The sequence below is a fragment of the Pyrus communis genome, chromosome 14 (genome assembly GCF_963583255.1).
Source record: "Pyrus communis chromosome 14, drPyrComm1.1, whole genome shotgun sequence".
Classification (NCBI taxonomy): Eukaryota; Viridiplantae; Streptophyta; class Magnoliopsida; order Rosales; family Rosaceae; genus Pyrus; species Pyrus communis.
Genome location: NC_084816.1, coordinates 4,637,509 through 4,650,828, shown reverse-complemented (window position 1 = coordinate 4,650,828; position 13,320 = coordinate 4,637,509). Strand labels below are relative to the sequence as shown.

The 13,320-nt window shown below is 35.0% G+C and overlaps 1 long non-coding RNA gene across 3 annotated transcripts; it reads right to left on the bottom strand.

The window, feature by feature from the left end:
• Positions 1 to 5,112: 5,112 nt before the first annotated feature.
• LOC137716005 (uncharacterized) lies at positions 5,113 to 11,694 on the bottom strand. 3 transcript variants are annotated; one of them, XR_011065619.1, is made up of 11 exons: positions 10,688 to 11,694; positions 10,438 to 10,506; positions 9,968 to 10,058; positions 9,772 to 9,826; positions 9,364 to 9,449; positions 8,652 to 8,849; positions 8,402 to 8,536; positions 7,651 to 7,708; positions 7,040 to 7,129; positions 6,548 to 6,592; positions 5,113 to 6,003 (listed from the first exon to the last, which is right to left on the bottom strand). It is a non-coding gene; the product is annotated as an uncharacterized lncRNA (long non-coding RNA). The 3 variants fall into 3 exon arrangements; XR_011065620.1 differs by having other exon boundaries at positions 11,523 to 11,694; XR_011065618.1 differs by having other exon boundaries at positions 10,438 to 11,694.
• Positions 11,695 to 13,320: the final 1,626 nt, after the last annotated feature.

Here is a 13,320-nt window from a genome sequence, read left to right as displayed (position 1 = left end):
GTAATCTTGTTCTTGTGTTGGTGGATGTCTCACTGGACATCAAACTTATGTTGCACGATCGAGTCAATTAAGGTAATCGATTGGGTAAGGAAAGTAATAGAGGAATCAATTGACATCGACAGGACAAGAAAGGGTTGCTCGTTGGGTTTAACACTGTATGCCATACTGCCCTTGCCTGTGTTTCCCCGTCTCTCCATGATGGTTAAGTTTCATGCAAGCTGTATGCACGTTCCCAAATGAATGCCAGTCATGACCTCCGGTGGGGACTGGGGAGCAAGAATTTTTTGTCTAAGTGGACCTTTCATAAATTAATATGTATTGAGAAAAAACTTCTAACTCATAACATGAGTCATCTTCGCAAAACTAAAAGACCCATTAAATTTAATGGAGAGAACCAAAAGAAGTGTATAATACAACTAACAGGAGGTAGAGCGCAGGGTAACTAGTAAAAAAAAAATTTGAATTTATAGGGAGAAAATATAAAGAAATCTGGTTTGAATCGTTTGACAAAAAAGGAGAGCAAAGAGGAGGCTGCAAATAATAGTTGATTAGGTTGCTTTAGAATTAACAATAAGGTGATCAACTTTAAAACCCATTTTTGAGTTTCATTCAATCACAAAGACAAAACAAACAAAATAGTTAAAAAAGTATAAGATACGACGTCGCTCGACTCAACTTTTTCACGAGAATAATTCATATTCTTCCTCATATCTCATGGTTCTACAACTACAGGCTTGAGGTCACTAAAAAACTTTTACACAATGGTCAAGATGGGCATGAAACAACTCTGGTCCCTTAGTGGCTCTGCCATGATGACCTGATTAGGAGTCCACTATATAAGGGTTATCATCTTGCAATATATTGCGGCCAATTGATCAATAATATTGAAGACTATTATATTAATTATTTATAATATGTATCAATCCACGTTCCTAATTAGATATTTATTAAGGATAGGAGAGGAGGTTCAAAACTATTACAATATTTTGGAGAGGTGGATTGAACTCGGAATGCATAAGTAGAAATCTAACATTCTATCTACCATATTGAATCACATGCCTTCCTAATTAAATATTACCGTTGAAGTATTTGTCGTGGGTACTTTCTCTATATGAACACTATGCGAGGAAAGAGCAACACCATTCCAGTTCATGCAATATTTACCGTTTAAGTGTTTTGTCTGATGCAAACACAAAAACCGCCACAAATCTAGGGCACCAAATTAATAGTTGGGTCTTCCACTTCTGACTTTCCTGGGTTTCCATAGCTAATGTACTTCAACATTAACTGGATGTCTTAATCAATTCTTCATTTTATTTTCAGATGAATCTAGGTTTTATATTATCTAATTTGCTGTTTATATTTTGAATATCGTGGGTTTTTATTTTCTTTAATGGAATATATTATCATATAGGCTTAGTTAATCTCATGTTTGTATTACGTACAGACTGAAAAGTTTCCCGTAACTTTGATCACACAACAAACATATGAAATATTGATTAATTAGTAGTAGATAGCATACCCAACAGCAATGACTCTAACTTCATTGCCATAACTATTGGTTGGTCATGTAGTAAAATTTCCTACGTACCATAACAAAGAAAAAAAGAAATATCAGGATATTTTAGTTTGATGACTGGAAGGTTGCAACCAAAGTTCATGTTTTACAGTTTTACTTATAAATCACATTCACACTGAAGGTAGGAGGAAACTGCTTGGTAAGTAGGAAGAAAAGCCATGTGGCCTGATATACATAACGAAAGTGTTTAAGCAATTACCATACCCTAGTCCTTTGAGGGTTTTTTAGTTTAGGAATACTTTGGATGCGGTCCCTAATTCTTAACATTCTTTGATTAAAACCTTAATAGTATTCAAAATTTGATCAATGTCCCTTGACTTTGTGTCACATCCCCGCCCAAGATCCACTACATCCCAAACCCGTTCCACCACCGTAGCAAGATATTATCCGTTTTGGGCTCCGACGACGTCCTCACGATTTTGTTTATGGGAACTCACACGAGAACTTTCTAGTGGGTCACCCATCATGGGATTGCTCTCGCGCGCTACTCGCTTAATTTCAGTTCCCATGGAACCTGAAGCCAGTGAGCTCCCAAAAAGCATCGTGCTAGGTAGGGATGAGAGTATACATATAAGGATTACTCCCCTGGGCGATGTGGGATCTTACACTTTGTACACCTCATTATATTACTATAAATATTTATATTTTTATAGTTTTGACATTAATTGTTTGATATTTTATGAGATTTATAATCCTATAAATTTAAAATCCCTCATTATAATACTATTAGAGAAACGGTTACAATAAAAAAAATTCAAACATTTTGATTGAATAAATGGATACAAACTATGTAAAAATAAGAAATAATAAATGGCAAAAGAATGTATCCATAGTGTTAAAAAAATTGGTACATTTTACAAAAAAAATGGTACATTTCACCTATAACAAAGTGGTGCATTAATAAAGAAGAATGGTACATTATAAATAAATTAGGGTATAGATATAAGATTAGAAAATTATGAGTACAAATGAATTTTTAAAAAATATAGGCGCTAAAAGAAATTAAGACATGGGTACAAAATAAAACTAAAAAAATAATACTACAAATTAAAAAAAAAATGTTGCAAATTAAAAGTGTCATATCCCGGTCCGAGGCGGATCACTTCCCGGGCCCGCTCCACCACCGTAGCACGATATTGTCCGCTTTGAGCTTACCATTCCCTCACGGTTTTGTTTTTGGGAACTCACGAGCAACTTCCCAGTGGGTCACCCATCATGGGATTGCTCTAGCCCCCTTCTCGCTTAACTTCGGAGTTCCTACGGAACCCGAAGCCAGTGAGCTCCCAAAAGGCCTCGTGCTAGGTAGGGATGAGAATATACATATAAGGATCACTTCCCTGGGCGATGTGAGATGTCACAATCCACCCCCCTTAGGGGCCCGACGTCCTCGTCGGCACATTTCCGGCCAGGGATTGGCTCTGATACCAATTTGTCACATCCCGGCCCGGGGCGGATCACTTCCCGGGCCCGCTCCACCACCGTAGCACGATATTGTCCGCTTTGGGCTTACCATTCCCTCACGATTTTGTTTTTGGGAACTCACGAGCAACTTCCCAGTGGGTCACCCATCCTGGGAGTGCTCTAGCCTCCTTCTCGCTTAACTTCGGAGTTCCCACGGAACCCGAAGCTAGTGAGCTCCCAAAAGGCCTCGTGCTAGGTAGAGATGTGAATATACATTTAAGGATCACTCCCCTGGGCGATGTGGGATGTTACAATCCACCCCCCTTAGGGGCCCGACGTCCTCGTCGGCACACACGCGACCAGGGTTAGGCTCTGATACCAAATTGTCACATCCCGGCCCGGGGCGGATCACTTCCCGGGCCCGCTCCGCCACCGTAGCACGATATTGTCCGCTTTGAGCTTACCATTCCCTCACGGTTTTGTTTTTGGGAACTCACGAGCAACTTCCCAGTGGGTCACCCATCATGGGATTGCTCTAGCCCCCTTCTCGCTTAACTTCGGAGTTCCTACGGAACCCGAAGCCAGTGAGCTCCCAAAAGGCCTCGTGCTAGGTAGGGATGGGAATATACATATAAGGATCACTTCCCTGGGCGATGTGGGATGTCACAAAAAGTGGGTACAAACTAAAAATATAAATATATGATACAAAGTTTAGGCATAAAACATAAATATACCATATGTAATTTTTCTGTCATTGATTAAATATACAATGTCATGTGATGGTATACACATGGGTACAAACACAAATAAAACTTTAAAAAATATGGGCACAAAAAGAAACTAATATATGGGTACAAATTAAAAATGAAAAGAAAATTGGTACAAATTAAAAAATATTTGCAAATTAAAAATAGGTACAAACTAAAAATAAAAATATATGATAAAAAATTTAGCCATAAATATAAATATACTAATTGTAACATTTTTAACACTAAAGGAATATATTTAAAAATAAAAATATTTTATTATTCAAAGAATTAATGATGTTATTAATACCAAGAACCTTGATCAAAAATTGAAAATGAATAGGATTTTAATCAATGGAGTAACAAAAAGAAGGATGTGAACCTAATTTTCCCTTTAATTTATCTGGCTCCGATGGCAAGTCTCTTCTTCGTCTTCCTCCACTCTCACTCATGATGTATTTTTGTGTTTTAGAGGTCCATAAGGGAATCGACACCTTCTTTGAACATGAGCAAACAAGAGGAGAAAGAAATATATGTGCATCTCAAATGTGCTGCTTGAATGAACTCTTCAAGATCCTTCAATGTAAAGAATCAAAACAACAAAAAGTTTGGCCCATTTTTACCTTCCCGTGTATGAAATGAAACAAGTGGCTAGTTTTGGTGGGGCATATATTTTGGATTTTTGTTGGATGTTTACTTATAGGTGTCTGTTTAAAAATATGAGTTGTAAGGACCTATTTCTATAGAACTCTATTTATAAATATCCCTGAGTACAAAATTTCAAAATAATTAATGAAAGATTTTTCAGTAAGCTCGAAATTCAAGGCAGTACACTACTTATCAAAGTTGAAGGACATAAGGAAAATATAGATAGAATACAAGACGTCAAAAGGAAGTTCCAATGCATCAAAGCTGCCCTGCACTAGTGCATGACTAAACAAGTGGCAGACATCTTTCACTTCCTAAGAACATGTTTACTTTTCTAACAGATCATCTTGAAGTCAAAACAGTGATTTAGTTATGTATAGTTCAAATCGTATGTACTCATTTTGTGTGTGCCATTTATGTAGGTTCTACTATTGATTGACACGTGTTAATAAACTTAACCGTTCTTAACTTTGTTGTCATAAACTTAACAAACGTCAATCAAGGATAGAGACTACAGAAAGACCATAAACAGTGCAAAAGATTTGATATCGTAATTGTATTAAATACATACAACTATAGTAGTCAAATCCTTAAATACAACTGTTTTGTGACTTAATTGTACGGTAATTTATTAAGTGAATTTAAGTATTTGTGTATTTCTGATTAAATGCCAAATGAAGGTCTAGAATCTCTCAAGGTCTGTTGACTTAAGGTTAAGGTAGGTATCTTCAAAGAGGCAAGATTTGCCCAATGCCCGGACAAGAGTAAAGGCACAGAGCTCCTTGTTGAGCAAATACCATTCTTTTTTTTCTTCCTTTGATTCATTACTCTACCTTCGACAACGAAATATATGTAAAATTCTAACATATAAACCCATGTCAGGAAGAGCAAAACCATTCCGGTTCACCAAAAACCCTATTAAATTAGCTATGGCAGTGACAAATAGTAAAGCTAGTACCGTCATGCCAATTCGTTATGACACTGCTTTCCTGAACAGGAGCAGTTTTCCAGCTGGGTTCATATTTGGCTCAGCTTCAGCGTCTTACTTAGTCAGTCTTTCTGCATTTAATACGTGCTTTGTGCAAAAATTTTAGAGTTTTCCCTTGATGTCAGACCAATTACCATATCCAAGCATGCGGGAAATGCTGACGATTTTGTGTGTAAATTAATTTCAGTAGGAAGGCGCATGGAATGAAGGTGGTAGAGGATCAAGCATATGGTATAACTTCACCCACCAGTATCCAGGTACCTACGTACGGGTGCCCAATCAAATGAATAGTGATTTTTCTTAACCCTTGGAGACTGACTAGAAAACATGCCCGCGCGTTGCTGCGGGACTCGAATGTGTTAGTCGCAATAGGCATGAATAGTTTCCACACAAAGCAACTAAAAAGACAGCATCTAAGAATCAATGAACAATTGGGACATCTTACTCATATGTGAGTCTCAATCCCTACTTCAAATCCCTATTGAACAAAAGCCCTGTTTCTTCTTCAAATTGAATCGACATCATTGATCAAGCAATTAAACATTCCTACTGGCAAACAATTGACCCAAGAGTTGAGCAGATAAAAAAATGTACATAACTAATTAGGAGGAACCAGGTTCTTCCTCTCACGACCAGAATTTCTGAAAGTTCCAGAGAAAATAAATCCATTAGCAATTCAGAGAAATTCAAGGACCAAATCTGATTAAATTTTAGACAAATGACCAAAGCTACACCAAATAAATGAGATTAAAAACATTTCGAATCTAAGAAATAGAAGAATGATCATATTAAGACTCCTAATATGCCTATATTCAAACATTTTACAGACGAAAGGGCGGGGGAAGGCAGATTATAGCAACGCGAACAAAGTGATAAAGCGAGATTATAAGTTTGACATATATCAAAGTTCAAACGAACCACAGATTATGCATGTATTTAGTAAACAAAAGCAAAATCGAAGATATAAAACTGTGTAGTTACCCTCTATTCGATAAAGGAACTCAAAATCAAAAGATAATGGTGAATTGGTGATGCAGATGCTAAGATTAGCAATTGGATTAGCTTTTGTTCTACACTCGGGGATGCAGATGCTAAGATGGCTTCGGAAAACAAAGGAATTAGAGTCCTACCTTTCCAAATCAAGAGAAGCAAATTGGCAAAATTTATCATAAATTAGAGGCATACCTTTCTGAAGTGTGGAATCAGAGATAGCAGAAAACTAGTAGTACCCTGAAATTAACAACAAATTTAACAAATTGGATGATAAAAATCAAAACAAAGAAGCCCTAAGAAGCAATTAAGAAGGAAAGAAAGTACATCTACAATGAAGTTCAGATTAAGAGGGTGTGATTTTAGCTTTTGGATTACTCAGGGCCAGGGTTGTAATCTATATTCATATTAGAGATGAGAGTAGAATTGAAAGCACTTCCCAAATTATACACTGTATTTTCCTTCAACCTAAAAATAGAATTAACCCTTCACATGTTGGGTTCCGAAAACCGCATAAGGAGTAAAGTCTAAAATATCAATTTCAATTTAATACTGACCAGATCTCAATAAAAATAAAAGTAATTCAAAGAAGAAAAACGTACACACCATGCCTATGCATGTACATTTGCTTATGCACGTGAAAAAGAATATACATGTGAATAAAATTAGACATTTTGAAACCCTTACCATCCTGACCACTATGAAAAGCTTTGTCACAGCTGCAGTCATAGATTGCAAAACCACGCCTCTTCTTTACTTGGTCTTCTTAATCCTCTCCTTAATTTCATTGTAAAATTCACACATAAATGACCAACCAGGGTCCTTGTGGAACAAAACCCAAAACTGAAGTTCTCATCCTAATCAATTGATTCAATTTTTAACAAATACACATAAATATTATAGAGCAACATGCCATATTGAACAAAACAAATGATTGATCAACTTAAGGAGTGTGTCTGGAAAGGCTTTGGTAAGGCTAAAAGCGTTTCTAGATACCAAAATTTGAGCAGAAATAACTAAAAGTGTTATTGAATAGAATTAAATTGTAAGTGAACTAATATTTTGTACAATAAATATATAAGTGATATACATTGCAGATATACATGATGCATAAAGTTTCCCATGTTTCCGAAACGAAAACACTGCAAATCCAAGATATATGGCCAATTAATTGTTCAACCGGTAATGGATTGCTGGATATTCTTGGCTGTCTTTGTAGTTCTTGTTTGTCATATTCAAACACAACTCAGGAAAAATAAATATAAACACAAAAAGAGAAGAAGATATAAGACAACTACCTATTTAGTGAGTTCTTGGACCTGTTTAGAGAGTCACTGGAATGAAATGAAGCCAACTCTGCAACAGAGAAACAAACTAAAAGTCAAAATCCAGAAATCCAAGTTTAACTCAATCAAATATAATAACCAATGAAGTGAAACTCTCATAGTTGATTGTATATTATTATTATTATTGTTGTTGTTGTTGTTGTTGTGAATAAAGGGGGATGATTGTATTGCTTGCTATGTATGGATATGCATGCTATAAGAAACCATTCATTTGTAGATCATATTCCATCATCAGTATTATAGACTCATTGTTTCATGTAATCAGCCTACTACATGGGGGAAAACACAGAAAAGGGAAAGTAGAAAAGAAGAAGACATAATACTTGAGTATTTGGCAGAAATAGTTAGTTTTCCCACAAAATCGAGGAAAACTACCGGTGTCTGATTTCATGTCAACACCTCAACTTATATCCCATCCAATTAAACTACTACAACAACATACTGACAAAGTGAACATGGAAATTCATATACCATTTGACAATACCAAATCAAGCAATTTCTAAAGACCAGAAATAGATCCTACAAAGCAGAAACCCTATCTCATATGCATTAAAGCGATTAACAAATTCTCGGTGAATCATTTGTTGAAAAAGCCAAAATTTTCTAAGAATGGAGTCCAAAAATTTATAACATCAACCTCATGTGGGGACTCGGCTAAAATTTATAAAATGCCATTAAACTAAACATAGTTAATTCTTCGTACCTTTGTATGAAGATCACACAGGAAAACGTTAGCATTCCTACATGCTATGTTGGTATTTCAGGGGTTAGATTACAGCCACATTTGAGTTCGACATCGAATGTAAGGCCTCGCTGGTGTGCTTCCACACCACATGCTCTGTAAAAGAGACAATCTCAGAATTAGAAACACATAAATAAGAAATATACACATTATAGATATAGCAAGAGAAACTTAAGAAACGAAAAGTTCAATCAAAATGAGTGAAGTGAACCTTCTTCTTTTTTTAACCCAAAGCATTGAAAGTAGCAGAAACCATTATTTTGTCCTCTTTCTCCCCTCTTCCTGTGTCGTCCCTCACTGTTTTTCACCCCTTGAAACGATAATTGATAAGGAAATCCCATAGATTCAGAAATCTAACCCCGAAAACTGTAATCCAGAACCTTCATGAATCACTTCCACAGAAACACACCTATCATAGTAATTTACTGATCAATTATACCAGCGCATTCATCAAATAAGCATTTCCAAAATACACACTTAGCAGATAAACATAACCTAAGGCACAAATTCACACGGATAGAGAAAATCAAGTTCCACAACCTACGAAAACAAAGTGGCAACTGAGAGACCATTTGAGGGATTTGAGACTGAGCTTCTTCAATAAACAACATACCTAGAACTCCCCAAGTTTTCGAATGGAAATTAAACATTTAAAAAGCTTATATTAATTTAACAAATTCTTTATTAGTGGAGTAAATAATTTGTAACCACCTATTTCTTGGTAGGAAAAAAAAATTCAATTTTAAAAAAGAAATGTACTTTTTAGTTCAATTTCCACAGCCATAGTAATTTATGTGGACTAAAATTAAGATTAACCAATAAATCCAATCAACTGCAACTAAACAACTTATAGTAATTTAATCTGTGTTTGTGGATATGAGAGAGAGAGAGAGAGAAAGAGAGTAATCTATTATAAAGCCAACCTTCTTTGAATTCACTTCTTGGTCCTCTTGTGGCTTATTACCAAAACTCTACACTGCATTTGCAGTAATGCCCTCTGCTTCTCCTCCTGCGATAATTATCATTCCGTAAGTAACATAAGATGAACCAACATTTGAAAAGTATAAGCAGATGGACCAACAGAGATAGAAAACACCTAAATTTACAGCAAGATGAAAGCTTAACGAAAAAAAACTGGGTAAAAAATACCTAAATTTACAGAGATATGCAAAAATAGGGTGCAAACATAATGTGCCTCTTTTTTAATGTGGGTCAGTGAGGGTAAGAGAGTGTGCCCTCGGTGTTCTCACTCTCAGTGCGACCTTGCTTGATAGAGATATGACCTTACTACCAGAATGGAAAGAAGCCTGTAAAACAGCATTGGTACTTACATTGGATATATGCAACCTGCTCTAGGAGCCATGTGTCCAAAGTGGCAGATCTCACCTACAAAAGCATCCAAATCATCAGAATAATGCAGGAAAAAAATAGAACCGAAACTCATTAGCATAACGCATAAAATATGAAATTGAGTACCATAAAAATTAAAAAACGAATTTGAAGTTTTTGCATAACCGAAAATTATACCTTTGATACATGTACCCCAAGACTCCTGTGGATCCCTGGACATTGCATGCATATGAAGATACCAAGATTCACGCTAGCCAATCGTGGAGCTCTGCACCAAAAAATGGAAACACTACAACAAATTAGAAAAAAAAATGTTTGACATATCTGTTTGAGGTTACCCAGACGACATGCAGTATGAAAATATATAGGATGTTTAAATTAAAAATATATGTAGTATTGCTGCAATGACATATCTGCAAATCAAAGTCATACTACGAAAACAAATATATATATATATATATATATATATATATATATATATATTTCACCCATCTTACATAAAAATAAAACTGTAAAAAATTTTAATTTATATAAAAAAGAAATGAAAGCTAAAATTATATTTAAGACCTAATATCAATTGGCAACTGTTAATTGACTACTCTCTTTGATGACATGCTTCAACTGAAACAAAGGTTGTAGGCAATTACATCTTTTATATGCATCCCTCTGTTTCTCCAAAGATCAGTGACGAAAAGCTTTCATCATCCTTTGTAGATCTGTAACAGAAACAAACAATGAGAAACTTGTCATTCAATTCTTGATTGTTACTAAGACACTTAATGAGGATGGAATTAGAAGTATGTCATTGCATTTCTCGATTGGCATTCCAATATGGATGTTAATATTGAACCTATCGGATGAGAAATTAAACAGAAGAAAAATCAAAAGTTTCTTAACTGAACATGCTCATGAAGGGGTAATAGGTTGCTGATACAAAGAAAAAAAGGCAGATTTTATCTACACATCACCATAAGAAAGGATACGATCACAAAGTACTTTTTTTCTTGGCAACTTCGTGGAACAGAAAGAAGCAGGATACATTAGGGGCAAACCAATCTTCTTACTTGTACAGCAAAGCAAAAGAACAACCATTATATTAGTATGCCATTATCATCTGGGAAACAAATCCAATTGGCAGCTTTTACATACCTACAATGATAAGCGAAGTTTGGATTTCACAAAAAATACTAAGGCTGCCATTTGAAAAAGCTAAACAACAACAAACTTTGACAAATTAACTACAACTAAATTCAGATGACATCCGATATATGAATACATTCTGAGAAATCAAAGGCTCTGAAATCAATACCATATTTCATGTGCCTTTTACTGATAGTGAACCCAGCAGCAGAACCAGGATAAAAATTTGATTTAGAACCTGCTATCTTTGTCCTTGTAAATATGATATTTTGGCATCGGCAATGTATCACAAAAAGAATATATATATATATATATCTGAACTCAAAGAAAATATGGAAAGAACATAAAAAAAGGCAAATTATGAACGTTTAGAAGCTAATTTCATTAGCAATTAATGCAACCAAGCTCTCTCAACATCACGATTCAGAACCCCCCAGGAACCCAGAAATTTAATGAAAATTTTTCTAATCATTCAATTGGATTAGACAAAATCATGAATTTCTTTTCTAAAGCCCAATTATATTAAATCACAAATTTGAAGCAGATTTTGACATGCAATAAGTCAATAAGATAGGAATCGCTTCAGACTAACATCGATGGCAGGGCCTCCGGAATCGCCCGATCCGAACCAAGCTCCTAGGTTATAGGGAGATGCCGTTGATGTGAAATTGAACACGCAAACCTTTGATGGAAAGCTTTTTTTGTTCTAATTATAATTAGATGGAAAGCTAAGTGGGGGCGTGAACAAGGAAGGAATACGATACTACAACAATCCCATCAATGAACTTCTAAAAAGAGGTGATGCATTGCTTAATCTCATCAAGTCCATCTTCAAATTTTTTTTTTTTTTTTTTGTTTGGGAAATCTCGGTACGAGGAAAATTTTATTGATAACGAAAAAATAAGTTACACCTAATCAAAGAGGACATAAATCGTACTCCTTAAAAAACAAAGACAATAAAAATGAATACACGAAAAAAAAAGAGGACATAAACTTTACCCTTCTAGAAACAAAAAACGAGAATGAAATAAAGAAAAAATGGGGGACATGAAACCTAACCCCTTTAAAACCAAACCTAAAGGTTTAAATCTGCAAAACAAGTCAAATAACCCCATAAAGTTACGAGAAAAAAAAAAAGTGAAACAAACTTGAATGCCGACATGTATATTAATTTGAGAAGCGGTAACCAGACAAGCCAATATAATTTGAAAACGATTATAAAAACCCAGAAAACGAAAAAATGAAGGAACAATTCAAAGCATTTACATATCCCATGAATTACATCTTCTTAGGATCAGACCAAATTAGATAATTAGAAAGGAGAAAGTGCATCGAGACCAAGGCATGTAGCAAAAAAAAAAACGAAAACCAAATATGGTACGTGGAAAGTAAAAAACCAAACAAAAAAATTGAAGCCGGGGAGTATCAGTATAACGTGATACCAATTTCCTCCCCCTTCAATTTTTTTCTTCTTCTTGCAATATATAACACCAAATTATATATTTTACAAAATGTACGTTTCGGCACAAAATGTCTTATAATTCAAGTTTAATCACTCAAAATATAACGATATAAAACCTAATTAAACTATATAATTTAAATCTAAAGAAATGAGAGTTCATGCCACCACTGCACTGTGTCACGTACATTTTTGCAAAGAACACAGGAAACCAAAGCCTCTTATCATTATATGTCGATTGAAGCCATTTATGATACTTGAGATCATATGTCATCTCACCATGATCCACTACCAACATTATTAATATTGTTCCAACTTATACAAAGTGTTAGATTTTATCTCAAAATGCATCGGTGATATTTGTAGTAGAATCTCCAATATATTAGTTATAATTATTTTATCATATGACCTATGTGTAATTTTTTTACTAACACGCCCCTCACGAGGGCCCCCACATGGGGTCATCTTTCAAGAGTCAGTTGGTATTTTCAGTCACTAGAGCCAACAATTGATTTTTCAATTATTAGTCGTAATCAAGCCCGGCAGATTGGGCCCAGGACGTGGGAGAATAATAATTTGCTCTTATATCATGATAAACATTTTAGGTCCATTACCAACATTATTGGTATTGTTCATCTATTACTATGGGTTGGACTTTATATAAATAAATAAAAGATCTCAGTAATATTATGAGTTAAATCTCCGACGTATTAATTATATATTATTTTTTCACATAAGTCATGACCTATATGCAATTTTATTCTCCAACATTACATGTTATATAATCGAACGTGTTGCTTTTATTACTCATGCTTAGGTCTAAAGCCATTTGCCACAATCTTTCATTGGGATCTTCCTCAAGTTTTAGAAGATGAAGATGCCCTCAAATTGCTGCATTAAGATCTTTGGATTTTATGTTTGGATGGCAAGT